We start from the raw sequence: 27,280 nt of genomic DNA on the forward strand, positions 1-27,280 counted from the left end.
CATCTTGGCTCACTGCAACAGGCACGCCACCACGCCCAGATAATTTTTGTATTTTTAGTAGAGACGAAGTTTTACCATGTTGGCCAGGATGGTCTCAATCTCTTGCCCTCATGATCCGCCTGCCTCAGCCTCCCAGAGTGCTGGGATTACAGGCATGAGTCACCACGCCTGGCCAATTTTTTTAAAATTCAAACTTAGCTCCTCTAGCTGTATTAATCTAAATGCTAGACAGTGCAAGTGTGGCTTTGGAGACTTACAGCCAGCCAGCTAGAGAACCACCAATGATGATATCCATCACTAGGAGTCTGGTGGCCAGCCTCCAAGATGGTCCTCAATGATCTTTGCATCTTCATATTTCCACCCTGTGTAGTCCCCTCTCTCAGGGGATTAGGGTTGGTCTGTATGATCACCACATGGCTGCAGTGATGATATGTCACTTCTGAAATTAGGTTATAAAAGACTATGACTCTCATCTTGGGTGTCCACTCTCTGTCTCTGATCTTGCACTCTAGTGGAAGCTGCCATATTGCGAACCTCATGGAAGGCCCACAGGGTGAAAAACTGAAGCATCTAACCAACAGTAAGCAAGAAATTGAGGCCTGCCAACAACAATGTGAGTGACCCTGGGAAGATTTTCCAGTCCCAGTCAAGCACTGAGATAACTGCAACCTCTGCTGACAGCTTAACTGCAACCTGATTAAGATATCCTGAGCCAGAACCATAGGAATCATTCATACCCAAATTCCTGATCTTCAGGAACTTCGTTAGATAATAAATATTTGTTTTAAGCTGCTAAATTTGGGGCAATGTACTATATAGCAATAAATAATACATGGAGATAATATTTTCTTTCCTTTGGAACAACCAGAAAATAGCCATTATATTCCCCTACAAGCAGTCACCTCTGGCTAACTACTCTAAAATAGAGTTTCCAGAGATATGAGGATGTGGGTCAGGTTTGGGAGAGGGTATCATTCAAGTTATCCTGCCAACATATAGTCAAAAGGCCTATCAACTGGCATACCAATACAATGCCATCCTGAGCCCAGCTACTAAATATCTTGTCTAGAAAGCTAAAATATTACTATGAATCCTGTAGAGTTCTCAATCAAGGATAAATCAGGCATGAAAATATATTTAATGAAGTCTAAAATTTATTAATTGTGCAACTCATGGCCAAATATGAAATCAAGTCTTCTGGAACACTATGGTAGATCCAGATTTCTAACTATAACTCATTTTAAGCATCATCTTCATTTTGTCTGCTTTTTAAGTGAACAACACAGTAGATATGAGCCAAGTGCTATAATTTCCAATTCAACAAATGTATATATTTCCCATGGATCCATTTCTTAATTTCTTTTATTATTATTATTTTTTTAGATGGAGTCTCACTCTGTCACCCAGGCTGAAGTAGAGTGGCACAATCTCAGCTCATTGCAACCTCTACCTCCCGAGTTCAAGTGATTCTCCTGCCTCAGCCTCCCAAGAAGCTGGGATTACAGGCGCATGCCACCCTGCCCAGCTAACTTTTGTATTTTCAGTAGAGACAGGGTTTCACTATGTTGTTCAGGCTGGTCTTGAACTCCTGACCTCAGGTTCCACCCACTTTGGCCTTCCAAAGTGCTGGGATTACAGGCATGAGCCACCACGTCCAGCCTCTTAATTTCTTTACTAATAGTACATGATGGTTATATTTAGATCAAAATGCTCTTCTCTAAATATCTACCTACCTCTTTCATTTGACCTTACATTTTGAGATGAGGAGAAATCAAGCAGAGAAACAGTGTACGCTATGACTTTAATGTATAGGATCACTCAAGTGAAAAACAACAGAGACTATCCTGCCATTCAGCACTTGTAATCAGCCTCCAGAGAACTGTACAGAATGGTTAACACCATTAGTTTATTATTTATTTATTTATTTTATTTTGAGATGGACTCTCACTGTGTTGCCCAGGCTGGAGTGTGGTGGCACAATCTCGGCTCCCTGCAACCTCTGCTTCCTGGATTCAAGCCATTCTCCTGCCTCAGCCTCCCTAGTAGCTGGAATTACAGGCACGTGCCACCATGCCTGGCTAATTTTTGTATTTTTAGTAGAGACGGGGTTTCACCTTGTTGGTCTGGCTGGTCTCAAACTCCTGACCTCAGGTAATCTGCCCACCTCAGCCTCCCAAAGTGCTGGGCTTACAGGCGTGAGTCACTGCGCCCGGCCTCTTTATTTTTAAACTACATTCCAAATTGAATTTTTAGGATATTTTGTGGATGCTTCCTATTGCTCAAGTTAGTGCTTATTTACTTATTCAGTGTCAAAATAGTTTTAGAAGGATTTTAAGTAATTCAATGCAATGTATTGATTCAAAAGATTCACCTGGCCAGGCGTGGTGGCTCACGCCTGTAATCCCAGCACTTTGGGAGGCCGAGATGGGTGGATCACCTGAGGTCAGGAATTCAAGACCAGACTGGCCAATATGGCAAAACCCCATCTCTACTAAAAATACAAAAAATTAGCTGGGCGTGGTGGCAGGCACCTGTAATCCCAGTCACTCGGGAAGCCGAGGCAGGAGAATTGCTTGAACCTGGGAGGCAGAGCTTGCAGTGAGCCTGATGGTGCCATTGTACTCCAGCCTAGGTGACAGAGCCAGGCTCAAAACAAAAAACAAAAAAAATTTAAATAAACATTATAATGGCCCAAAAACAATTTGTGTCAAAGATAGGCTAGCCATTATTTTGGTTATTTGCTCATTCATTTAACACATATTTGAAGCCCCATTGTATGTACAGAAGTAGAGTAGGCATTGCAGGGAATGTACAGAACAAATGGACAGACTGTTTGTGGGTTATCACCAGCTATTGGAGTCAATCCATTGAAACATAATGTTCATGACAAGCAGTTCCATCTCCTTGTGGTTAGTTTTATATGCTGTGTTTTCTCTGATAATGTCTTTATCCTCGAAGAGTCCTGGCAGAATAATTATGGAGGATTCAGTGCAAATCTATACTGTCTTTAAAAAAAAAAAAATTGAAAACAATGTTCATGTTAAGTCTTAATTGGCTACATATCCAAAGCCAAAGTTTCTTAATGATGTTAATGATACTTTGGGCAATGAATCAACAATGAAAGAGAGGTTAAAGATTCAGCTGAAATTGAAGCACCTAGGATGACCATTTAAAAAAAAATTTAAGGCCGGGCGCGGTGGCTCAAGCCTGTAATCCCAGCACTTTGGGAGGCAGAGATGGGCGGATCACGAGGTCAGGAGATCGAGACCATCCTGGCTAACATGTTGAAACCCCGTCTCTACTAAAAAAAAAAAAAAAATACAAAAAATTAGCCAGGCAATGTAGCGGGCGCCTGTAGTCCCAGCTACTCAGGAGGCTGAGGCAGGAGAATGGCGTAAACCCGGGAGGTGGAGCTTGCAGTGAGCTGAGATCCGGCCACTGCACTCCAGCCTGGGCGACAGAGCCAGACTCCATCTCAAAAAAAAAAAAAAAAGGCCGGGCGCGGTGGCTCAAGCCTGTAATCCCAGCACTTTGGGAGGCCGAGACGGGCGGATCACGAGGTCAGGAGATCGAGACCATCCTGGCTAACACGGTGAAACCCCGTCTCCACTAAAAAATACAAAAAAAATTAGCCGGGTGAGGTGGCGGGCGCCTGTAGTCCCAGCTACTCGGGAGGCTGAGGCAGGAGAATGGCGTTAACCCGGGAGGCAGAGCTTGCAGTGAGCTGAGATCTGGCCACAGCACTCCAGCCTGGGTGGCAGAGCGAGACTCCGTCTCAAAAAAAAAAAAAAAAAAAAAAAAAAAAAAAAAAAAAAATGTAAAAGACTACCTTGAATGATGACTTTAAAAAAACTAAGGCAACTGGTGGAAATGATTTAAAAAATAGTTTGATGAATGGAATTTTACAAAAATACTTGAGACAAAACTTGGGGAAAGGATACAATATATAAGAGAAAGGCAATAATGTTACATTGTCCAAGGCAATATTTATTTGCATATTCAATATACTGATGAATAAAATATGAAAAAAAGTCTGGTACTCATGATTTTTTTTAAATTTTAACCCTTATTCAGAATCATGAGGCACTGACAGACTATTCAAATCTGTTTGAGAATCTGTAGATTACCTAATCCAGATGCATTCACTTCATAAATGAGGGAGCTAAAATCTAGAGATATCATATGACCAAGGTCAAATTTTCTAATACATGCAATTGAGTATAAATTATACATTTCCTTGAAGTCTAAATGTTCAGAAACTTTACAAACCAAATGTGACTTTTCTATAAGACAATGTCTTTTTTTTACCTTTGTATCCCCAGTGCTTAGCCTAGTACTTGCCACACAGTAGTTACTCAAATATGTAATGAGCAAACGAATGAATGCTCAGCTAGCCAGAATATTACTCACAGAAATACCTACCCAAACAAATCCGGATGCCCAGCAGTATAATGTACAAGGTTTTGTCTACGAAGACTGCAAATTATATTTGCTCAAACAAGGGAAGTATTTTAAAAAACTAAATCCAATTTTCAACTTTTAGAAATTCTACAAGTAGGAACCAATGGGTATGACAGTGACTAGGCCATTTCTGTAAACACTCAAGATGGGTATTCAAAAGATTACATTTCCTTTACTAAGGTATATAACCCCAATTAGGAACATCTTAACCAAAAGCTATTTATTACTTTAGAACTATCAATTACTTTTAAAAATTAATTTTATACATAATGATACATTTCATTTTAAACAGTAATTGCTTCATTTTCAGAGGGGGGAGTGGGGAGCTAAAATTCACCAATCCTTAAACAGAATTTGTTTGTTTTTAATCTCTTAAAACTCTTTAATCTCTGGGTATATTGCTATCCCATTAGTATCAGACAATTACTCTTTGCCTCAGCAATCCTTCACTTGTTAATGAAGTTATTTCTCCAAATTACTATACCTGTCTTTTAGCATATTAAAGAACAGGCAACTGACACATTGCTTTGAATTAATTAGAGTATGTTCCCTTTAGGTGAAATGACAGTCATCAGAGTCTACACTGGGCTTTGAATAGACTTGGAATTTCAGGGTTGATTGTAGCTCTCAATTTTAAGATCTTACACATTTTACATTGGCATGAAAGCATGCTGATAAATCACAAAAAGAGTCTTGTAAAATATACTGATACCTGACTCATATTTACTAATCTACTGAACCGATGACATTTCCATTTATGGTTTATGCTCAGTTAATTACTTCAGTTTGTCAGGATACACATATTACTAGTGGATTACTTGTTTCTTACATTCTGCTTCTTTGGTAGTACATGGTAAGAAACTGCTGAAAAATACTCCCTGCCAGTTTCAGAGTTTTGTACAGAAATACAAAAACCATGCTACATAAAGAAAACGTACTAAAAACTATACACAGCTCTCAGCTCTTCTCTATACTTCCACAGTAGTTATTTCCTACGTTTATTAAAACATATCAAATTCATCAAATTATTCATCTATTTCATTAAACTCTAAACCATTTGAGAACAAGGACCAGACATTATTTCTCTTTATACCCCAGGACCTAACAGATTGTCTAGCATGGTAAATATTGGTTAACTGAATTACTGAATGAACAAATGACCCAGTCCTTACATACATCTCCATCAGATTGCTTCTTTGCATTTTGACAACAATTTAAAAAACAGTGACTTTCCATATGAATTATTTTATTAAAATCTCTATAGAGTATTCCACAATTAAAGATAAAGTGTTTTCTATAACCATATTAAGACATAACGTATGATCTCACATTTTTACAACAATGACAAGTCTTCTATTTTTTTTAATATTTAGCCATCCAAATCTGCCACTATAATAGTTGCTAGCCTTACTATAAAACGGCTTTAAGATAGGCTTTGGGGCCTAAAAAGTATATAAAAACTTGACAGAATTCCGAATTTACTTATTTGAGATAACACAATAACATCTACTTTTAGAATCAAACCAAGATTCATGTGAAATTTCAACAGGAAATGAAAAACCAGTCAATACCTAATTTGTAAATAATATAACCTCACATGATATGAAAGTATAAATGTTTCTGAGCCTGAAGAATATAACGAATGTCATGGTAGATATTACCAGTCAGTCATGATTGTCTCTAGGAGTCTAAATGTCAACTAACTATTAAGATAATACATATCTGCAAGAATGCTGGATTCATAATAAAGGACTGACTGGATACTTCGTTGAATTTTGGCTAGTTGTCTTTATGTAGCAAAATATATAGAGAGAGATATATATATCTCAGCTGAAATAACAACTAAAAAAATGCAGAAGCAGGCTGGGTGTAGCGGCTCATGCCTGTAATCCTGATACTTTGGGAGGCCAAGGCAGGCAAATTGCTTGAGCTCAGGAGTTCAAGACCAGCCTGGGCAATGGGGCAAAACCCTGTCTCTATAAAGAATGCAAATATTAGACAGGTGTGGTGGTGTGCACCTATAGTCCCAGCTACTCAGAAGGCTGAGGTGGGAGAATTGCTTGAGCCCAGAAAGTTAAGGCTGTAGTGGGCCATGATCATGCCACTATACACTGACCTGGGTGACAGAGCGAGACCCTGTCTCAAAAAAAATTAATTAATTAAATTTAATACAGGAGCTTTTTGATTGGATGTTTCTGAATACTAGCTTTCCTCACGAGATCTCTGAGTCTTGGGAGGCAGAGTAATAAAACAAAATGAGTTCAGACTTTGAAGTTAGACTAACCTTGGTCAAAGTCATGCTCTAATTTAAACTAGCTGAGTGGCTTTGAGCAACTCACTTAACCCTTCTGAGATACAGTTTCTTCATCTGTGGATGTAAAGAAATAAATAGGAAATAATAATTTATGTGTTGTAGGGCTTTAATAAAAGAGGTCAATGCCTAGACAAAAACAAACACACAATAAAGAACAAGAAAACTTTCTACAAACTAGAGCTACTATTATCATTTTACTATCATTGTCATTATTATTATTTTTTTTTTATTTTTTTTTGAGACGGAGTCTCGCTGTGTCACCCAGGCTGGAGTGCAGTGGCGCGATCTCGGCTCACTGCAAGCTCCACCTCCCGGATTCACACCATTCTCCCGCCTCAGCCTCCTGAGTAGCTGGGACTACAGGCGCCCGCCACCACGCCGGGCTAATTTTTTGTATTTTTAGTAGAGACGGGGTTTCACCATGTTAGCCAGGATGGTCTCGATCTCCTGACCTCGTGATCCATCCGCCTCGGCCTCCCAAAGTGCTGGGATTACAGGCGTGAGCCACCGCGCCCGGCCATTGTCATTATTTTTACTTAAAATGGCCAGGCGCGGTGGCTCACGCCTGTAATCCCAGCACTTTGGGAGGCCGAGGCGGGTGGATCACGAGTTTAGTAGATCAAGACCATCCTGGCCAACACAGTGAAACCCCATCTTTATTAAAAATACAAAAATTAGCTGGGTGTGGTGGTGTGCACCTGTAGTCCCAGCTACTTGGGAGGCGGAGGCAGGAGAATTGCTTGAATCTGGGAGATGGAGGTTCCAGTGAGCCGAGATCATGCCACTGCACTCCAGCCTGGGGACAGAGTGAGACTCCATCTCAAAAAAAAAAAAAAAAAAAAAAAAAAAAAAAAAAAAAAAAAGACATGCTCTACTGTCGTCCTCTGCCTCCAAACCAACCCAGGCCTCAATTAAATTTCCTTGATCATTCCCAGCATACTGGGAAATCTATTAGTACAAGTTGCTGTTCCAGTTGAGCCATATGCTTCTGAAGCCCCAACTTCTAGTAAAGCACAGCAAGAGACAATGACTAGCTGAATGAATGACATTTTGAGGTATAGAATAACTGATTTAAGAAAAAATACTTTCATATCAAATTGCAGCTGCCTATCATTGTTTTATCTTAATCTACCCAAGATGCCCTAATGTCTTCAGTCTGTCCATCTAAGTCCTAATCCTTTTAGCCATGGCTCAATCTATCCCTTCTGCATTAAATATTACCTAATTAACAAACATCTGTATACTACCAAATAAAGTACACTAAATGTTTCACTGCTACACCTGATAGTAGTATCATTTCCATTTTACTGCAGAGGTTCATAAGGTAAACTTGGCCAAGGCAATCTCCACCTCATCCTTACCTTGCCCTGACACTAGGCAAAAAACACCTGCTGCTGTAAAAGGGGAGAAAACCCACTCATGCCAATGATCCTGCACTAATACAAAGCAAAAGTGTATTACCATCTGGGAAGAAGCACGAACACTGAAAAAGTCTAACCCTTGAGACTCAGGTGCACAGGGTATGGCCAAGAATGAGCCCTCCAGGCCCTACTACAAGCATTGAACCAACTTAACAGTCACTTCTAGAGAGGCTCAGGAGCACAGAGATCTGTCATATGCAGTGCCAAGCCTGCTGAAAGCTGTGAAGGGAGCAAAATTATTGAGAAAAACTCTCTAAGACTCCAGGCTCTAAACTAAGCACAAGGTAATGATAGCCCACCAGAACAACTGAAGATAACTACAGCAACAACAAAACCAAACTCAGTTTCACTACTGACTAAATTGACTTAATATCCTACACTAATGACCTAACAGAAGAGGCATGCCCACTTCTGGGCATGAATCTTATTACCTTAGTCCCTGCTGCTGTCCTTTTATATACAATGTCTGGAATCCAATTAAAAGGCACAAGAGACTGTTCCAGTTAAGTAGACAGAAATTACAAGGAATAGCATAGGTATAAAAAAATAATTTGGCTGGGCACAGTGGCTCACGCCTATAATCCCAGCACTTTGGGAAGATGTGGTGTGGTGGGCAGATTGCTTGAGCCCAGGAGTTCTAGACCAGCCTGGCTGGGCAACATGGAAAAACCTCGTTTCTACAAAAAAATACAAAAAACAAGCTGGGTGTGGTAGTGCGCTTCTATAGTCCCAGCTACTTGGGAGGCTGAGGGATCCAGGAAGTTGCAGATGCAGTAGGCCATGATGGTGCCACTGCATTCCAGCCTGGGCAACAGAGTGAGACCTTGTCTCAAAATTAATAATAATTTAATGTTAATAAACATTTTACAATTAATCTCCCCAGAAAACTTACCATTAAAACAACAACAACAAAAAAACAAAACAAATGTGCTAAACACACACGCACAAAGACACTGGGGTGGTATTAAAGAGAAACTCAAGGGTGACAATTCTAAAATAAAATATGTAGGTTGAAACTATCTGTAAATATCTGAATAGGAATATCTCTTACAATAAATCAAACTTATTATAACTCTAAACTCATCATTTACTAGGGCACAATTTAAACAATAGCTGTTACATAAATTTCCCTTTTAAAAAATAGTAATTTTTTTTAAAAAAACAGACTTAAGGCAAAATGACAAAGACATTTGGTTAGGAACATTTGGAGCAAAGCTCTAACTGAAAGCAGAGAATATAATTAGAGGCATACTAAAACACAAAATGAAATGCCCAACTGTCAGGTGAAACATGAATTCTATTACCTGCCTAGTATCTTTCCAATACATTTCTTTTTGTCTAAGTTGGCCAGATTCAGTTTCTGTTGCTCACAACCAAAGAACACTAACTGATATAACTAGATACCCCTGGTTCCAAGTTAAATATGGTCTGTTGAAAATGGGGCAACTTGGCCGGGCGCAGTGGCTCAAGCCTGTAATCCCAGCACTTTGGGAGGCCAAGACGGGTGGATCACGAGGTCAGGAGTTCGAGACCATCCTGGCTAACATGGTGAAACCCCGTCTCTACTAAAAATACAAAAAACTAGCCGGGCGAGGTGGCGGGCGCCTGTAGTCCCAGGTACTCAGGAGGCTGAGGCAGGAGAATGGCGTAAACCCGGGAGGCGGAGCTTGCAGTGAGCTGAGATCCGGCCACTGCACTCCAGCCTGGGCGACAGAGCGAGACTTCGTCTCAAAAAAAAAAAAAAAAAAAAAAAAAAAAAGGGGCATCTTTAACTATGAAATTGATTGGTTCAGTTACCATAACAAAAAAGGCTTAAAGTTTAGGCAAAAATTTTAGGAGAATACTGAATTAATATATAAAAGGCCAAAGTCTTCTTTCTAATTATTACCCAGCAATTTCTGTTAGAAGTTGGGGAACAGAATCAGAGTTCAATATATATTTCATAGGCATGAGCTATCAATCCCTTCTTTCCAAAGGCAAATTATGATCTAATTCATCATTTGGTTTCTTATGCATATCACTTTCTGTGTCTCTTTACAGCTTTAAAAATGAGTTGTTATTATCTTGGATGAGTTGATATTCATTTTCTAAATATTCTATTTTTAATTTTTTTTTTCAAATCTTCATTACATTTTCCCCAAAAGAAACACATACTTGAAACAAATTAAGTACAAAGATTAATAGAGATAAAGTTAATTTTTCTTCTACCCCATTCCTTCAAGTTCCAATTTCCTAAAATAACTAACTTTGATAAATTGGTATATATGTCTTCACAGCTTTTTGCACATTCATTGAGTTTCTTTTTATTAAAATGAAATTACATTTTATGCATTACTTACTCAGCACCTAAAAATACATCCTGGACATCCCTCCAGAATACAGCATATAACTCAATCCATTCTTTTTGATTGCTATATAATAATCCATTGTATGGACACAGCATACTTTTTCCAACAATTCTATTAGTAATGGAAGTACAGCTGTCAGACTGTTTCCAAGTTATTTTCCTTTCCAATGCAAATAGTGCTATATTTAACATCCTTGCTCATATGTCTTTATGAGCTAGAGGACTGATACCCAAAAGTGGGATTATTGGGTCAAAAGAAATGAAAAATGATACTTAACCTCTTTTAAACCTTGTGTTTAGATAGATTTTAATATGCACAAAAACACAGAGAATAGAAAATAATTAGCTCCCATTTATCTATCGTTCATTTTTTACAATTGTCAAATTTCAATGCTCCCTTTTCCCCTTGTCTAAGAAATTTAAACACTACACGTTTTAGTATTTCTATCTCCATGAAAGACTCTAAAAGTTTATCAAAATCCTTTTTGGAGCACTCATTATATAGTAACCACCAGCATTTATATTCTCTTTAATATTATACATAACTTTTTTTTTTAAAGACACTCAATATTCACTTTCTGCTCCCACTAAGCTCTTTGCAATGGAGAAACAGCAGAATCAAAGCATCTAAAACAGTAGAAAAAGAAACTAGGAAAGATCATCCTAAAAGCATAAAAAGACCTTGAGAAGGAACAATATCAGGCAGGCACACAGGTATATTAAGTGACAGAGGCAACAAAGAGAAAGAAAAGAGAAACATTAAGTAGATTTTTAAAAGCTAGCATTAGCTGGTAGGAAAAGTACTTAAGGGATTGCTGGTGGTCTGAGTGGGAAATTTAAGCAAAGAAATAGCAATTCATGAGGAATAGGGCATGCTATTTGAATGTATTTTTGAACTAGTTGCTTAAAATATATTGCACTGATCAAAAAACTAGATGAATGGCAACTTAGTGCTCTCCTAGCAAAAGATATCTGGAGGGGAAAATATCGCCAATATGTAACATTTTAAAGATAACATTTATGTCTTTTAAAAGATGAGTAACATCCCTACTAAAGAAGAACAATGCAAAATGCATACGTATGTACACATACATGCAAAAGTGACACTAATATGAGCGTGTTCTTGGAGGGGGAAAAAAAAGCCATGTAATGAAATTTTAAATGCATCGTAAATTATTTTGTACAGTGAATATTTTCTAAAATAATCATATCCTAATTTATTTACTTAAAGTATGGTTTCCTTTTTTAAATAATAAGTTCACTAATCCACAAAGCATATATTGAGTATTCATTATATGCCAGGCACTGTAAAAACAAAACATCACTCCTGCCTTCTGGAAGCTTACAGTCTAGTAAGTGATGTAGACATAGTTATAACACAATGTGATATGTTTTAATGGTATATTAAATTAAAAAGTCTACAGGTAAACATAGAAAGGACCGATAAACTGTAGCTTAGGAGAGTCACGAAAAGCTTTATAGGTGACATTTGAGTTGAATCTTGAAGGCTGAAGAATTCAGAAATGAGGGAAGAAAGAATTTCTAAAATGCAAAGCCTTGGTGATTTATCTGAATACATGTAAGCTGGAAATGCTGTTCTAGTGTAGATTTGACAAGAACCATATGTAGTCTAATTAAATGAAGTATTAAAAATTTTATTACCTTATTTTTAAGTGGTTATAGCATTTATGTGAAATTACTGTACATGAGTGCATATATGTGTGTATGCATTAAAATGGTAACTAAAGATGTTAGAGTGAATCTACATATTAGCTTCCCCCTCTTCCTGATACCTCACCTAAAATAAAAGTAAGTACGTTTAAAAACAAAATGAAGGTTCATAAAGGCACAAAAAGCTGAATCTTAAATCAGCAGTCGTGAGAAGCTAAGAAGCAACCGGAGTTACATGTCTATGAGTAGGGATAAGGATGCACTAAACACAGAATAATTTGTTGAAAATCTACTTACAAAACAATTAGATCTTGAAATCTCATCTCTTATTCCAAAGATATGTGCAACTATCCCTGCTCCATCCTGTCAGATGTCTTCGGGTCTAGTCTCTCCAGACTGGAGGGCATTTGTGCAGCTCAAGGAGGTTGGTGGTAGGGAAGGTAAAATACTTTTTAATTGGCGCTTGAGTAACTGATTGGGGGGTTGAGTACCTGCGGACTCTTCTTCCTATCCATCTTCCAAAATGCTAGCTGCTAAGATATACATACTTCCCAAAGCAGCAAGCTCAAAAGTGTTTTCTCTGATAAACTGCCCAGCTCAAGGGAAACACCATATGGACATCCAGGGTTCCCCAAGAAACAACCTAACCAGATCATCCCACAGAGGAAACTGTAACATCAGTGTCCCTTCCAGTCAGTTTTATAGTACACAACTCTTAAGGATCACCAGAAATGTAATGAAAGCCTCTACTGTAACAGAGACCAAAGAAAAGAAACAAAGTGATTTAAAGGAAACAAAGACTATAAAGACAGGGGAAAAAAAAAAAAACTTTCGGCCGGGCACGGTGGCTCAAGCCTGTAATCCCAGCACTTTGGGAGGCCGAGACGGGCGGATCACGAGGTCAGGAGATCGAGACCATCCTGGCTAACACGGTGAAACCCCGTCTCTACTAAAAAATACAAAAAACTAGCCGGGCGACGAGGCGGGCGCCTGTAGTCCCAGCTACTCGGGAGGCTGAGACAGGAGAATGGCGTGAACCCGGGAGGCGGAGCTTGCAGTGAGCTGAGAGCCGGCCACTGCACTCCAGTCTGGGCGGCAGAGCGAGACTCCGTCTCAAAAAAAAAAAAAAAAAAAAAAAAAAAAAAAAAAAACTTTCAGTAATATCTTCAAACAATGCAAGAAAGGCAATTAAGAAATGTGAAAAGAATGCTATGGGGGAAAAATCTAAGAAAAGAGAAAAAGAACTTTTGGACATTAAAAAGCGTAAAAATAGAAATAAAAAACTCAACAGAAAGGTTAAAAGACAGTAAAGAAAAAGTAAAAAAAAAAAAAAATGCAAAAGATGAAAAGATAATTAGAGAACTGTCCAGGATGTACAACATTCAAAAATGGAAGTTACTGAAACAGAGAAAACAGAGGGAAGAAAATCATTAAAAGAATAATTCAAAAAAATTTTCCAGACTGAAAAATATGACTTTCTAAATTGAAAGTGCCCAAGAAATGTCCAACACAATGTTTGAAAATAGAGCCACACAAAGATATTTTATCATAAAATATTGGAATAATGGGAATAACAGAAGATTCAATCAAAGGGAATTAACAAGTTTCATAAAAAAGATAAGTTAGAATAGCATTGGATTACTCAAATGCAACACTAGAAGCTACGACACATTACTGTAAAACTTTGAAGGGGAAATTGTTTTAAATTCTATCATTTTATATCCAACCAAAGTAACACAAGTTCTCAAATACTTACTTCCCCTTACTTTCTCAGGAAGCTATTGGAGTTTATAATCCTCCAAAACAACAGAGTAAACAAAAAGGAAGCCATGGAATTTAGTACAAGATACAAAACAAAAGCAATGAAATGAATACTCAAGATGATAGTGAAGGAAGATGTCAAGATGTTTGTTGCAGGTGTAGAGGTCAAACTGGAAGAGGTCAGAAGGCTTCAGAAAAGACTCCAAGAACAAGAAATTGATCTACATATAGATAATTTTAATTGAAAATATATTAAACCTTAAAAATGTACAAATAAAATCATGTCCTGAGACAATATGTTCATGCCATTAAATTCACATTTAATGTAGTTAGTCAAGCCATTTTTTTGCCAAAATTCTAAAAATTGTTAGCAGAGTAAATTATTCATTGGTGAAGCAATGTAGCTATTTTAATTTTTTTTTTTTTTTTTTTTTTTTTTTTTTTTTTTTTTTTTTTTTTTGAGACAGAGTCTGTCTCTGTCATCCAGTCTGGAGTACAGTGACGCAATCTTAGCTCACTGCAACCTCCGGCTCCTGGGTTCAAGAGATTCTCCTGCCTCAGCCTCTTGAGTAGCTGAGACTACAGGCACCAGCCACCATGCCTGGCTAATTTTTATATTTTTAGTAGACGGAGTTTCACCATGTTGGCCAGGCTGGTCTCGAACTCCTGACCTCAGGTGATCCACCCACCTCGGCCTCCCAAAGTGCTGAGATTACAGGCGCAAGCCACTGCGCCCAGTCTTTGCATTATTTTTAAAACATGTTTGCTGGTGAGACTTCAGATATAGTTCACAGAAATCATCCAAGTACCTGGATGCATCAGATACTGAGATATTTATCCAAATTTAACATGCAGTAGTTTCTTCAACATGTGTAGAAAGAATGTTTCATTCCTTTGTACTTCAAAGTTGATAAATCATTTGGGAATTGAAAATGCAGGACAGCACATAATAGGAACTTAAAAAACACTTGTTGAGATTGCTCTTTCTGTTCCAATCTATAAATAAACAAGAACCAAATGAAGATCAAGTTAACTATGTATTTTATATACATACATATATATACACATATAAGTGTACATGCACATACACACATATACTCACAAATATTTAAAACTTCTCCAGTAGCTCTACTTTCAATTTCAATTTTTAAATGCATTTCACAATTTTAACTCAAATGAGTATGTTTCAAAAATACGCTTTCTTGAAGGTACTGGCTGTTGAAAAATATTTAAAATAGTGTTAGCTTATTTTTTATTAAATAAAATAATATAAATATTTGTTAATAGCTGTTGCCATTCAAGGACAGTATGGGAAAAAAAAATATTTCCCAAAGATTAATGATTAAGCTGTTGAATTTTTAAAAAAGTTTTATCACCAAAAAATTTTTTAAGTATTTCATTTAAATAGCTTTTTTTTTTTTTTTTTTTTTTTGAGACGGAGTCTCGCTCTGTCGCCCAGGCTGGAGTGCAGTGGCCGGATCTCAGATCACTGCAAGCTCCGCCTCCCGGGTTCATGCCATTCTCCCGCCTCAGCCTCCTGAGTACCTGGGACTACAGGCGCCCGCCACCTCGCCCGGCTAGTTTTTCGTATTTTTTTTAAGTAGAGATGGGGTTTCACCGTGTTAGCCAGGATAGTCTTGATCTCCTGACCTCGTGATCCGCCCGTCTTGGCCTCCCAAAGTGCTGGGATTACAGGCTTGAGCCACCGCGCCCAGCCTCATTTAAATAGCTTTAATAAATAAAATGACTAATGAGAACTGGCTCATCTTAAGTAGATAACTAAATATACAAAGTTTAACATCTTTTTTTTTTTTTTTTTTTGAGACGGAGTCTCGCTCTGTCGCCCAGGCTGGAGTGCAGTGGCCGGATCTCAGATCACTGCAAGCTCCGCCTCCCGGGTTCATGCCATTCTCCCGCCTCAGCCTCCTGAGTACCTGGGACTACAGGCGCCCGCCACCTCGCCCGGCTAGTTTTTCGTATTTTTTTTAAGTAGAGATGGGGTTTCACCGTGTTAGCCAGGATAGTCTTGATCTCCTGACCTCGTGATCCGCCCGTCTTGGCCTCCCAAAGTGCTGGGATTACAGGCTTGAGCCACCGCGCCCAGCCTCATTTAAATAGCTTTAATAAATAAAATGACTAATGAGAACTGGCTCATCTTAAGTAGATAACTAAATATACAAAGTTTAACATCTTTTTTTTTTTTTTTTTTTGAGACGGAGTCTCGCTCTGTCGCCCAGGCTGGAGTGCAGTGACCGGATCTTGGCTCACTGCAAGCTCCGCCTCCCGGGTTTACGCCATTCTCCTGCCTCAGCCTCCCCAGTAGCTGGGACTACAGGCGCCCGCCACCTCGCCCGGCTAGTTTTTTTTTTTGTATTTTTTAGTAGAGACGGGGTTTCACTGGGTTAGCCAGGATGGTCTCGATCTCCTGATCTTGTGATCCGCCCGTCTCGGCCTCCCAAAGTGCTGGGATTACAGGCTTGAGCCACCGCGCCCGGCCCAAAGTTTAACATCTTAAAAGCTTCCAAATATACAATATGCATCAGAGGTTGCAAATTTGAATGTGCTTGGGTAGAGTGGTGAGTGCCAAGGCAAAATAAAGACCCTGCTCATTCCAGATAATAATTACCATGTAAGCTTAGACTCAGGCCACTAGATCATTTTTTTTTTTTCTCTAAAAGAAACTGAAAAATCGACATTTTTATGTGAATATTTCTGACTTTTAAATCCTGGTTGTGATTTTTTAAAAATTATTGTATTACCTAAATAAAATATGTATGTGTTTTAAACTCAGTTTCTATTAGCTTATAGGGCTTGTGGTATATGTCATCTAAAATTGAAAGCTTATAGGGCTTGTGGTATATGTCATCTAAAATTGAAACTTAGATTTACCTCTCCGTTATATAGAATATATTAATATATCAAATATAAATACACTTGTGTAGAATGAACAGATTTGTTTGGGTATGACTTGGGATTCAAATGAATCAATGCATACTTACTGAATACCACTCGGGTCAGGCTTTGTGAAAGGTATTATGCTGGGAAAAGGGGTATAAATGAATATAAATAATTAAGCTTCGAATCTTTCTCTTTCCTTGTCTTCTAAACATACACATATAATTTATCATCCAAATCAGAGCACTTTTGGTAGTGAAAGTAGGCATTGTTAATAATTATGATAAGAACAACTGCGACCATGTCAGGCAAACAAGGCTGTATAGTCACCCTAACTAAAAGAACTTGGTCTGTTTCTGTCTCTTCTTCCTCCAGTCTGCATACCCCAGGCTCACCTCCTGCAAGAAAAATCCTACCTTGACAGACTTCTTCCTCAGTTCTATCATGACAAAATCAGAAGGAAAGGGGATAAAATGGAAGACAAGAATTTTCTTATGATGGATACAAGAGTTAGAATTGTTTTCTTAGTATTTTTTTTCTTGATTATTTTGTATTTAAGAGGAGGAGAACCAGCAGCAATGTGAGATGGCAGTAGATGAGAGAGGGAAAAAGGAAATGGCAACAAATCTGTGGGAAATAAAATAAAGATCAAAGAGGGCAATAAGAATCAATGCCCCCTCCCCCAACAAATTTCTTGTTATACTAATTTCTCTGTTAAAGAAATTCAGAGGCCGGGCACGGTGGCTCAAGCCTGTAATCCCAGCACTTTGGGAGGCCGAGGCGGGCGGATCACAAGGTCAGGAGATCGAGACCATCCTGGCTAACACGGTGAAACCCTGTCTCTACTAAAAAATACAAAAAACTAGCCAGGTGAGGTGGCGGGCGCCTGTAGTCCCAGCTACTCGGGAGGCTGAGGCAAGAGAATGGCGTGAACCCGGGAGGCGGAGCTTGCAGCGAGTTGAGATCTGGCCACTGCACTCCAGCTTGGGTGACAGAGTAAGACTCCGTCTCAAAAAAAAAAAAAAGAAAAAAGAAAAAAAAAGAAATTCAGAGGATAGGCACAAGCAGAGAAGAACTTGTGGTTTTCATCCCACACGTATCATTTCTTACTTGCATCTAATGGCAGTCCAGTCAATCCCCACTAAATTCTGATTAAGTTGCCAAATATTAAAATAAAAACAAAGTCCAGGATTAACCAAAATATTATTTGTCTGTGTTTGACTATCACACAATTAAAAACAATACTTTTTTGTAGAAAGTCAATCAGAAATTAAGTGATACAGAAGTCTGATCTTCAACACCCTGGAAGGGCAAAGGCTTAAGACAAACTATGAATTTACCATCCACAGCAAAGACTACACCTGATCCAGCATACTAGGACAAGCATTTTGTGAGCATGTGGCACATCTATAATTACATAAAACATGCACCTTTTCAATCTCATACACACAGAATGATTGGAAAGTTCTCCTTATTCCTTCCTGCAAACTGTTCCCACCTCCCAGAATATAATGAAAATATTCAGGCCGGGCGCGGTGGCTCAAGCCTGTAATCCCAGCACTTTGGGAGGCCGAGACGGGCGGATCATGAGGTCAGGAGATCGAAACCATCCTGGCTAATACGGTGAAACCCCGTCTCTACTAAAAAATACAAAAAACTAGCCGGGCAATGAGGCGGGCGCCTGTAGTCCCAGCTACTCGGGAGGCTGAGACAGGAGAATGGCGGGAACCCGGGAGGCGGAGTTTGCAGTGAGCTGAGAGCCGGCCACTGCACTCCAGCCTGGGCGGCAGAGCAAGACTCCGTCTCAAAAAAAAAAAAAGAAAAAAGAAAAAGAAAATATTCAGACTCAGGGCTGAGTGGAGAGTAAAAGTTCAGAGAAGAGAATATGTTTTTAACATGGAGTATATACACACAAACACTAAATTCATTCAATCATCAAATATTTTGTTCTTATCAAGCATTGACAAGAGTAGTGCAATATACGCAGTTCCTATAAATGTCCAAATATAACAATTCTCCGTGGAAAGGCTACCCACAATCCAAACAACTTGGTTAAAATCAAGAATATCCTTTTAGTTGAGCTCTTTGTGTGATTTACGTTTATGTAAGCACTTTTAAAATATATAGCCATAAGTTTGAGACGTACCTTAGAGAAGGGGTTATGTTAAAACATAATTTGTTATTACCATTGCATTACCATTACAAAAATCAGCACTTCTCAAAGAAAAAGAAAAAAAGAAAAGAAAAAAGAAAGAAACTGAAGTAAAACAAAGTCCGCATTTGGTTTAAGACTATTAAAAGAAAAACGCATTCTTTCTCCCCTCTCCACCCTCCCCAAATCCCTACTCCATTAGATTGTCAACTACCTTGCAGAAACCCTGGAGAGCCCATTTTTCCTTGACCTTTAATCAGTCTCCTCTGAGACACAATCTGCTGCACGGAATTCCATTTACCAAAGTTATTTTCTAGCCCTTCAAGTTACCACTTTCAGTTTCAATTCCTATCACAAACTTTTAAATTTCATTTCTCTCCATTTTGGAGAAATGTAGCCTTTAAGAAATAAAGTAGAATAGTTAAATTCCTGTGCCACCACCTACTAAATCTTTCAGCAAATTACCTTGTTCTGGATATCAGTTTCCTCACCCCTTGGAAAGTCGTTAAGATTATTAAACGGGACAGTACTTACAAAGTTCCTGACAAATACTGCAAAGGATGCAAAAGTAATGGTAGCTATTTAAAAGACAGACAAAGGAAAACTACTCAGTATTTTTGCTTAGGGGAAAAATAAAAAGACTTTGTTGGCATATTTTGTGCTAAAACTTGGAAGTGCCTATATTAGGAACATCCCTTTAGATATTTAAAGGAGGGAGAAACTAGCAGGTTTATGACAAAGACATGGACTGCCTCTCTCTATTATTGCACTGATGAAGGCATATGAATCTACAAAGGATTATAGGGTTTATTTCAGTCAGTTCCCACAATAGCACCAAGTTCTACTGTCAAAGAACCATTCCAATTCTGCGTTTCTTATTTCAAATAGAAATTTTTAAAATACATTAAAAAGAGACTTCTTGTTCCTTCTCTGATAATTGATAACAAATGTGTAGGGCTCTGTTTATGAATTAGGGGCATGCTTACCCAATTTTGAGCCAAAACAAAAAACTGTCCTGACAAGTGTGGAACTAAGAAGTTGGAGGCACATGGCTAGGGAAACTACCATCTAGCAACCAAAGCCGACCTCCAGAAATTCTAACACAGACTAAGAATCAAAGACTACATGTACATTATGATGCTAAAGAGGGACTAAGAATCCAGTGCCGTGCTGCATAACATCAGCACTCCACTGGCTTTCAGGTCCACTATAATCCTAGGGCTGCTGACCATTACCCATGTGTTCTAACCACATAATGCATTGATGACCTTATGTATTTACTTTCTAACACAACTTATACATGTTCTAGGCCCAAAGCTCAATATTCTGCCACTGACTGACTTTAACCTCTTTGTACTTTCCCAACCTAAAAAAGGGCTAAAGTGATTTGATCCCTGATTTCTTATCTCATACGTGTAATGGGGGACTAATAACATTAACATCTAACATGCTGTGAGCTCCTTCAAGAAAAGTATTATTTTAAAACAAAATATTGTATACTTTTTCTTTTTTTTTTTTTGAGATGGAGTCTCGCTCTGTCACCCAGGCCGAAGAGCAGTGGTGCAATCTCAGCTCACTGCAACCTCCGCCTTCTGGGTTCAAGTGATTCTCCTGCCTCAGCCACCCGAGTAGCTGGGACTACAGGTACATGCCACCATGCCCAGCTAATTTTTGTTATTTTTAGTAGGAATAGGGTTTCACCATGTCGGCCAGGAGGGTCTCGATCTCCTGACCTTGTGTTCCGCCCACCTTGGCCTCCCAAAGTGCTGGGATTGCAGGCATGAGCCACTGTGCCCAGTCGATATTGTATACTTTTTCACTAGTAAAACGAATTGCTCCTTTTTTTCACAATGCTGTCCTAAGCAATTTGAGATTTTATCATAGCCTTCAGTCAAAAAAAAAAAAAAAATACTCAGTTTGGAAATTAAAGAGCAGTTTTTCAAATGAAAATAGCATTATTTTTTTCCAGTTATAAAAGGAATATATGCCAATCCCTCCCAGGTTCAAGCGATTCTCTCTGCCTCAGCCTTCCCAGTAGCTGGGATTACAGGCACCTGCCACCACGCCCGGCTAATTTTTGTAATTTTTAGTAGAGACAGGGTTTCGCCATGGTTTTTTCTTTGTTTGTTTTTTGACACATTGTAATTTGCAATTCCAGCTACTCAGGAGGCCGAGGCAGGAGAATTGCTTGAACCCGGGAGGCAATTGCTTGAACCCAGGAGGCAGAGGTTGCAGTAAGCTGAGATCATGCCACTGCACTCCAGCCTGGGCAACAAGGCGAGACAATGTGTCAAAAAACAAACAAACAAAAAACCATGGCGAAACCCCATCTCTACTAAAAATTACAAAAATTAGCCGGGCGTGGTGGCAGGTGCCTATAATCCCAGCTACTGGGAAGGCTGAGGCAGACAGAATCGCTTGAACCTGGGAGCGACTGGCATGTATTCCTTTTATAACTGGAAAAAAATAATGCTATTTTCATTTGAAAAACTACTCTTTAACTTCCAAACTGAGTACAAAGCCTGGCTAATTTTTGCATTTTTCGTAGAGACGGGGTTTCACTATGTTGGCCAGGCTGGTTTCGAACTCCTGGCCTCAAGTGGTCCACCCACCTTGGCTTCCCAAAGTTCTGGGATTACAGGTGTGAGCCACTGCGCCCCTCCTGGTTTAATTTTTTTTTTCTTTTTTTAGAAGGGGAATTATTTGTTGAAAGATATGGATATTTAAAATTATGGAAGATACAATCAGACTGCCTCTGGAAAAGCAGAATTATTTTACCTCCCCCCCACCAATAGTGTATGAGAATACCCAGTTCCCCACAATGTACTGGTTACTGCTTAACTTCTTTCATCTTCACCAACCTGATAAGCAAAAATTATCTCACTTTTAAAATTCACTCCCTCAATTCCTAGTAAAATAACCACTTGATGTACTTATAGAACATTGCTATTTCTTTTGTGAAATACCTCTTCTTAATTTTTTGGCTACGTTTTTCTCTATCTTACAGGTTTTCAGACTGACTGTTTGTTATAGATTTGTGACAGCTCTTTACAAAATAAAGAAAATACATCTTCATGTGAATATATGTCATAAATAATAATTGCCAGTGTGTAATTTGTATTTTAACTTTTTTGATGCTGTGTTTTGAATAAAGGGGCTTTAAATCTTAATTTAGTCAATCTATTAATCTTTACATTCATGGTGTTTGACTCACACCTAGAAGGACCTTCTTGATTTCAATATATTAAAATTATTCATCTGAAATATCTAAGAGTGTTATGATTTTTAATTAAATACTTAACCCATATTAAATTTATTTTGGCATATAGTATATAGGAGGGAGTCAGCTTTATTAGTTTCCTAAATTCCTAGGCAATAGTCCCAATACTATTTATTGAAGAATCCATCCTTTCCTCTCTTACTGAAATTGTATCTTCATCATACGTTAAGTCACATATATTTAGGTCTTTGTGAACCTTTATTCTAAACCATTGATTTGTATGTGTATTTCTGCAATAATGCCACACTATTTTAATTATGTAGCTTTACACTGTTTTCACATAACAAAATAATGTACGATATTAAAGCAGAATGGCACACATCAAAAACATCTTCTATCTTGTATTATTTTCCGATAATAAAGGTACTGAAAAAACTCAAGAATGAGACAGATGATATTATTACTAACCATAAAAAATACAAATATTATTTACAGTTTACTTTGTACTTTCACATTATCTAATATTATGTTCACCTCACTATAAAGTAGTTATTGTTTCCTATTCAATTTTACATAAGGAGTTAAAACTTGTACAAAGACTTGTCTACAATTACATAGCTAATAACCAGCAGAGCTAAAACCTGAACTTCATACCCCATGTACCTTCCATAACCACTCTAAATTAAAAACAGAGCAATGACCCATAAAAACCCAACTTTTTCATTTTTTAAACTACTTTACTGTGTACATGTATATATCTGTATATAAATATAGATATACAATGCATATATGTATAGATATATAATGCATATGTATACACATATACTACATAGGTGCATTATATATCTGCATATGTACATGTATACACATATACTACATATATGTATATATGCATATGTATATACATATACTACATATATGTATATATGCATATGTATATACATATACTACATATATGCATTATATATCTACATATACATATATACATACATATGCACTACATATACAGACATCTTTATTTGAATAAGAATAATATTCGAAAATTCAAGCTGACACTCTTGAAGCTTTGATAATTTCACCAACATTCCAAACCCTAACTTTATAACGTAACAACAATGAAACAGAAATATAGACCATATTTCCAAATAAACTATTAACTTTGGTTTCCTAAATACAAGTAAAAAGTGAAAACATATCATTTTTTTCCTCTAGAAAAACCAGAAAGATAAATATTTGATTTTCTTTTTTTACAGAAAAAGTCTTGCTATATTGCCCAGGCTTGCCTCAAATTCTTGGTCTCAAGCAATCATCCAGCCTTAGCCTTCTGAGTAGCTGCGACTACAGGAACATACCACCACACCTGGCTTTTATTTTAATGAGTCTCTCTTTCAATAATAACTGATACTACCCAAAAAGAGATCAGTTTTAGATACATCACAAACAGACAAACAGATCCTGCTATCAGACGACTAGGAAGCAAAGTCTATAGCTGTGTGCATTAAAAATCCTGGTCAGGCCAGGCACAGTGGCTCATGCCTGTAATCCCAGCAGTTTGGGAGGCTGTGGCAGGTAAATCACCTGAGGTCAGGAGTTGGAGACCAGCCTGGCCAACGTGGTGAAACTCCGTCTCTACGAAAAACACAAAAATTAGCTGGACATGGTGGCAGGCACCTGTAATCCCAGCTACTTGGGAGGCTGAGGCAGGAGAATCACTTGAACCTGGGAGGCAGAGGTTGCAGTAAGCCGCGAATGCACCATTGCACTCCAGCCTGGGGGACAAGAGCAAAATTCCATTTCAAAAAAAAAAAAAAAAAATCCGGTCAGTCTTAGAATTCACTGAGGAAAAAAAAAAAAATCACCATTGTCACATGTGGAGTATACATGGCAGAGGGTCTACAAATGCCTCCAGGAGATAAAGCGACACCAACTACCACAGGGTCCTGCCATGGAGCTCAACCAGGAAAAAAAAAATTTTTCAAAGAATAGTAGAGAAATTTTACCAATACATCCCCCAGACTTAAGCTGCAACATTTGCCAGGAATCCTGTTTCACAATGATAATTATTGAAATGATATAACTACTGACCTCCTATCCTTTATAGGATTATATACATTATATTGTACATAGTTTATAATAAATTATATGAAGTACCAACACTTCTGTTCATACTACTAAATGAAGGATGATGTGCTAAAAATGTTCAAATGAATCTATTACAGACCCAAGCACAAGATGAGATGTTATAAACAACAAATAGTTATATTAGATACTGTGATATCCAAATTTGGACCAAGTAAGCACTGTGGAGAATTACATTTGTAAAAATTCCTTTCAGTAGTGGAAAGAAATGACTTTGGAGAAAAGGAAAATGATTTTGAAGAGACAGCATGGCGTGGCTTCTTTGACTAGAGGTCAGAGGACTAGCTTGAAAGGAGCCCGTCCTCAAAGAAAAAGCAGAAGCAAGAAATCTGCTACAAATGCTTATAGAGCACTCCCTTGTTATCCAAGGTATCCCAGCGACATATCAAAGAAAACACAAAAGCAGCCAGTACCTCATCTGAGGTGAAAGATGTCATCCTCTACTTTTCCCTAGGTAGCTTGCCAGCATGTCTTTCCAGGCACAATGAATCAATAGTAGATACAACTTCCTGACCAAGAAGCTTTGATATCTCAAAAGAAAGCAGGTTCTCAAATAGTAGAAACCAAAGAATGAAACATACATACCTATTCCTAGTTAAAGATAAGCACTTTCAAAATGGTTTGTTTTCCACCATAGTAAATATAAATACATAAAAAGAAGGTTGGGGTCATATATCACACAGCAATAAATCAATACGCAGAAGTGATTCATTCTGTACAAGATTCCTCTTAATTTCTTCCCACAACATTTGAAGAAATTCAAGCAATGAAAAGTTACCTCAAAAATAGAAAACACTTTGCAATTCATACATTTACAATCACAAAACTTCTAAACAAAAAAAGTAAGTACAAAAAATTATCTTTTCTAATAGGAAATAAGCTATCTAGAGGTTTCATTTATTTTCCAAAATTCAAGAGATTTTTCCACGTCTTTTCACTTAGAGCATAAACCAATTCAGAAGGTAAGACTGATATTTTCATCTTTGAAAATTTACAATGAATACAACCATTCCCTGATTTTCAAAATGAATTTAAAATTGAAATTAATGGTTCTACTAAACCATGACCATACCGTTTTTACTTTATCTACACATATCAGGCTTTTGTGACTAGAAAATGTTTTAATTAAGCTGTTTTTTCTATTACTAAGAAGCATTATTAACCTAGAAACAAATTCCTAAAATAAATAGATAATTCCATCTATTGGTTCTCTCATCTATTAGAAACTTTTTTCCTCATTCTAATTGTCCTTTAATGTACTACCATGGTGATGATTTCCAAACTGATACTCTTGTATGGAACTTTGGCTCTCTATCAAAAGTACTTCTTTATTTAAAGCTGGAAGTAGAAAAATTAAACTGTTATTTTAAAAAATTAAACTAAAAAATCAGCCAGGAAAAATCTATTTTTTTGTATTCTTGAATTACTGAATACATTAGATTATAAATAAATCAAATAGAAATATTTAGACACATCTTCATATGTCGACATGGTAAAAGCTTAGGGTTATTATTTAAGATATTTATCCTAATTATATTGGGCTATGACAAAGAATTATGATTGTGGCGCCCTCTGCTGGGTTTTCTAGTCACAAACTCAATATCACTATTGGCATAATAAAATCAAATTTTTGAGGCATCAAGTGAAAAATCACTTTTTCAGTCCATGGTTACTTTACGTCCAAGATTATGTAAAAGTCATAATCAATATTTACTTTATTGGAACAGGACTTTACAAATTTATAATTAAATGAAACATTTATATAGATTTTTCTGTTAAAATAAAAAGAGTAAACATAAAAAGTACACAAAACAACATATTTTAATAGGTCTTATTTTTGTTACCACTTCTATCATTTAACAATATATTCAGGTTTTTAAGACAATATTTATAATGAGGCATTTTAATAAACAGCTATTTTGCTAATTTTATCTAATTTTTCTGCCTTGTTAGTTCAATTAAAATCGTATAAAACAGAATAACCCTAATAATATTATCTTCTTTATTAGAAAAAAAACAGAAGAGGTTATATAGGTACTCATCGCCACTAATAATTAATAGCTTTCATTTATTGAATATCAACTCTGAGCCATGCAGTATGTTATGTACTTTCTTTATAATATAGCCAGTCCTAAGAGATGAAAACAGTTGAGGTTCATAGAGATGACACAAATTGCTGAAGATGAATTTCAAAGCCAAAAGTTAAATGCAGGTGGGTATCATTCCAAAGTCTTAAACTTTTCTACCAAACAACAGACAACAATAAAAAAACACCCTCAATATGCAACCTTTCCGTTTGTTCATGCAACAACAACACGGGGTATGGAACAAGTTGACGGGAAAAAATGTTAGAGAAGGATAAGACAGTTATTCATGCCTAAAATAATAATCGATGCCTTTAGGAAATTATTTTTATCTTACATAATGCTACCAGCTAGGGGCCCTATTTCATACTGAGTCAACCGGGAACAATACTTGACTTTTACATTACTGAATCAAAAATTCCACATTTAACATTCTAGAATCATTTTCTGAAATTACGTATGTGTAAGCCTGACTTAATGATATTTAACATTACCCCAGAACTAAAAGAGTACGTATCCTCAACCATCACTGGTATGCTTTGCCCAGTCCTTGCCCAGACCTAATAAAAATATGAGATATGCCTAAGTGGGAAAGAATTCACTAAGTGCCAACACAGAGAAACTAAAAGGCATTCTGGTTCAAGTTGGTGTTTGGAAAATTAAAAAAAGAAAGAAAGAAAGAAACTAAAAGGCACATCTGTCACTATCTATGAAAAAGAAAGCTATATTATTTTAGGTATTTAGGATAATTTAAGGACATTTATAGATTCCTTAGTGAATCACAAGTATTTTTCTATAAAATCAAAAGCTTATCA

The 27,280-nt window shown here is 37.4% G+C and overlaps 1 protein-coding gene across 2 annotated transcripts in view; it reads right to left on the bottom strand.

Moving 5' to 3' along the window:
* The window catches only part of CAMKMT (calmodulin-lysine N-methyltransferase), a 419,013-nt gene that overhangs the window by 361,008 nt on the left and 30,725 nt on the right, over positions 1 to 27,280 (bottom strand). The window lies entirely within an intron of this gene.

Source organism: Rhinopithecus roxellana, chromosome 17 (assembly GCF_007565055.1).
Source record: "Rhinopithecus roxellana isolate Shanxi Qingling chromosome 17, ASM756505v1, whole genome shotgun sequence".
NCBI classification, from domain to species: Eukaryota; Metazoa; Chordata; class Mammalia; order Primates; family Cercopithecidae; genus Rhinopithecus; species Rhinopithecus roxellana.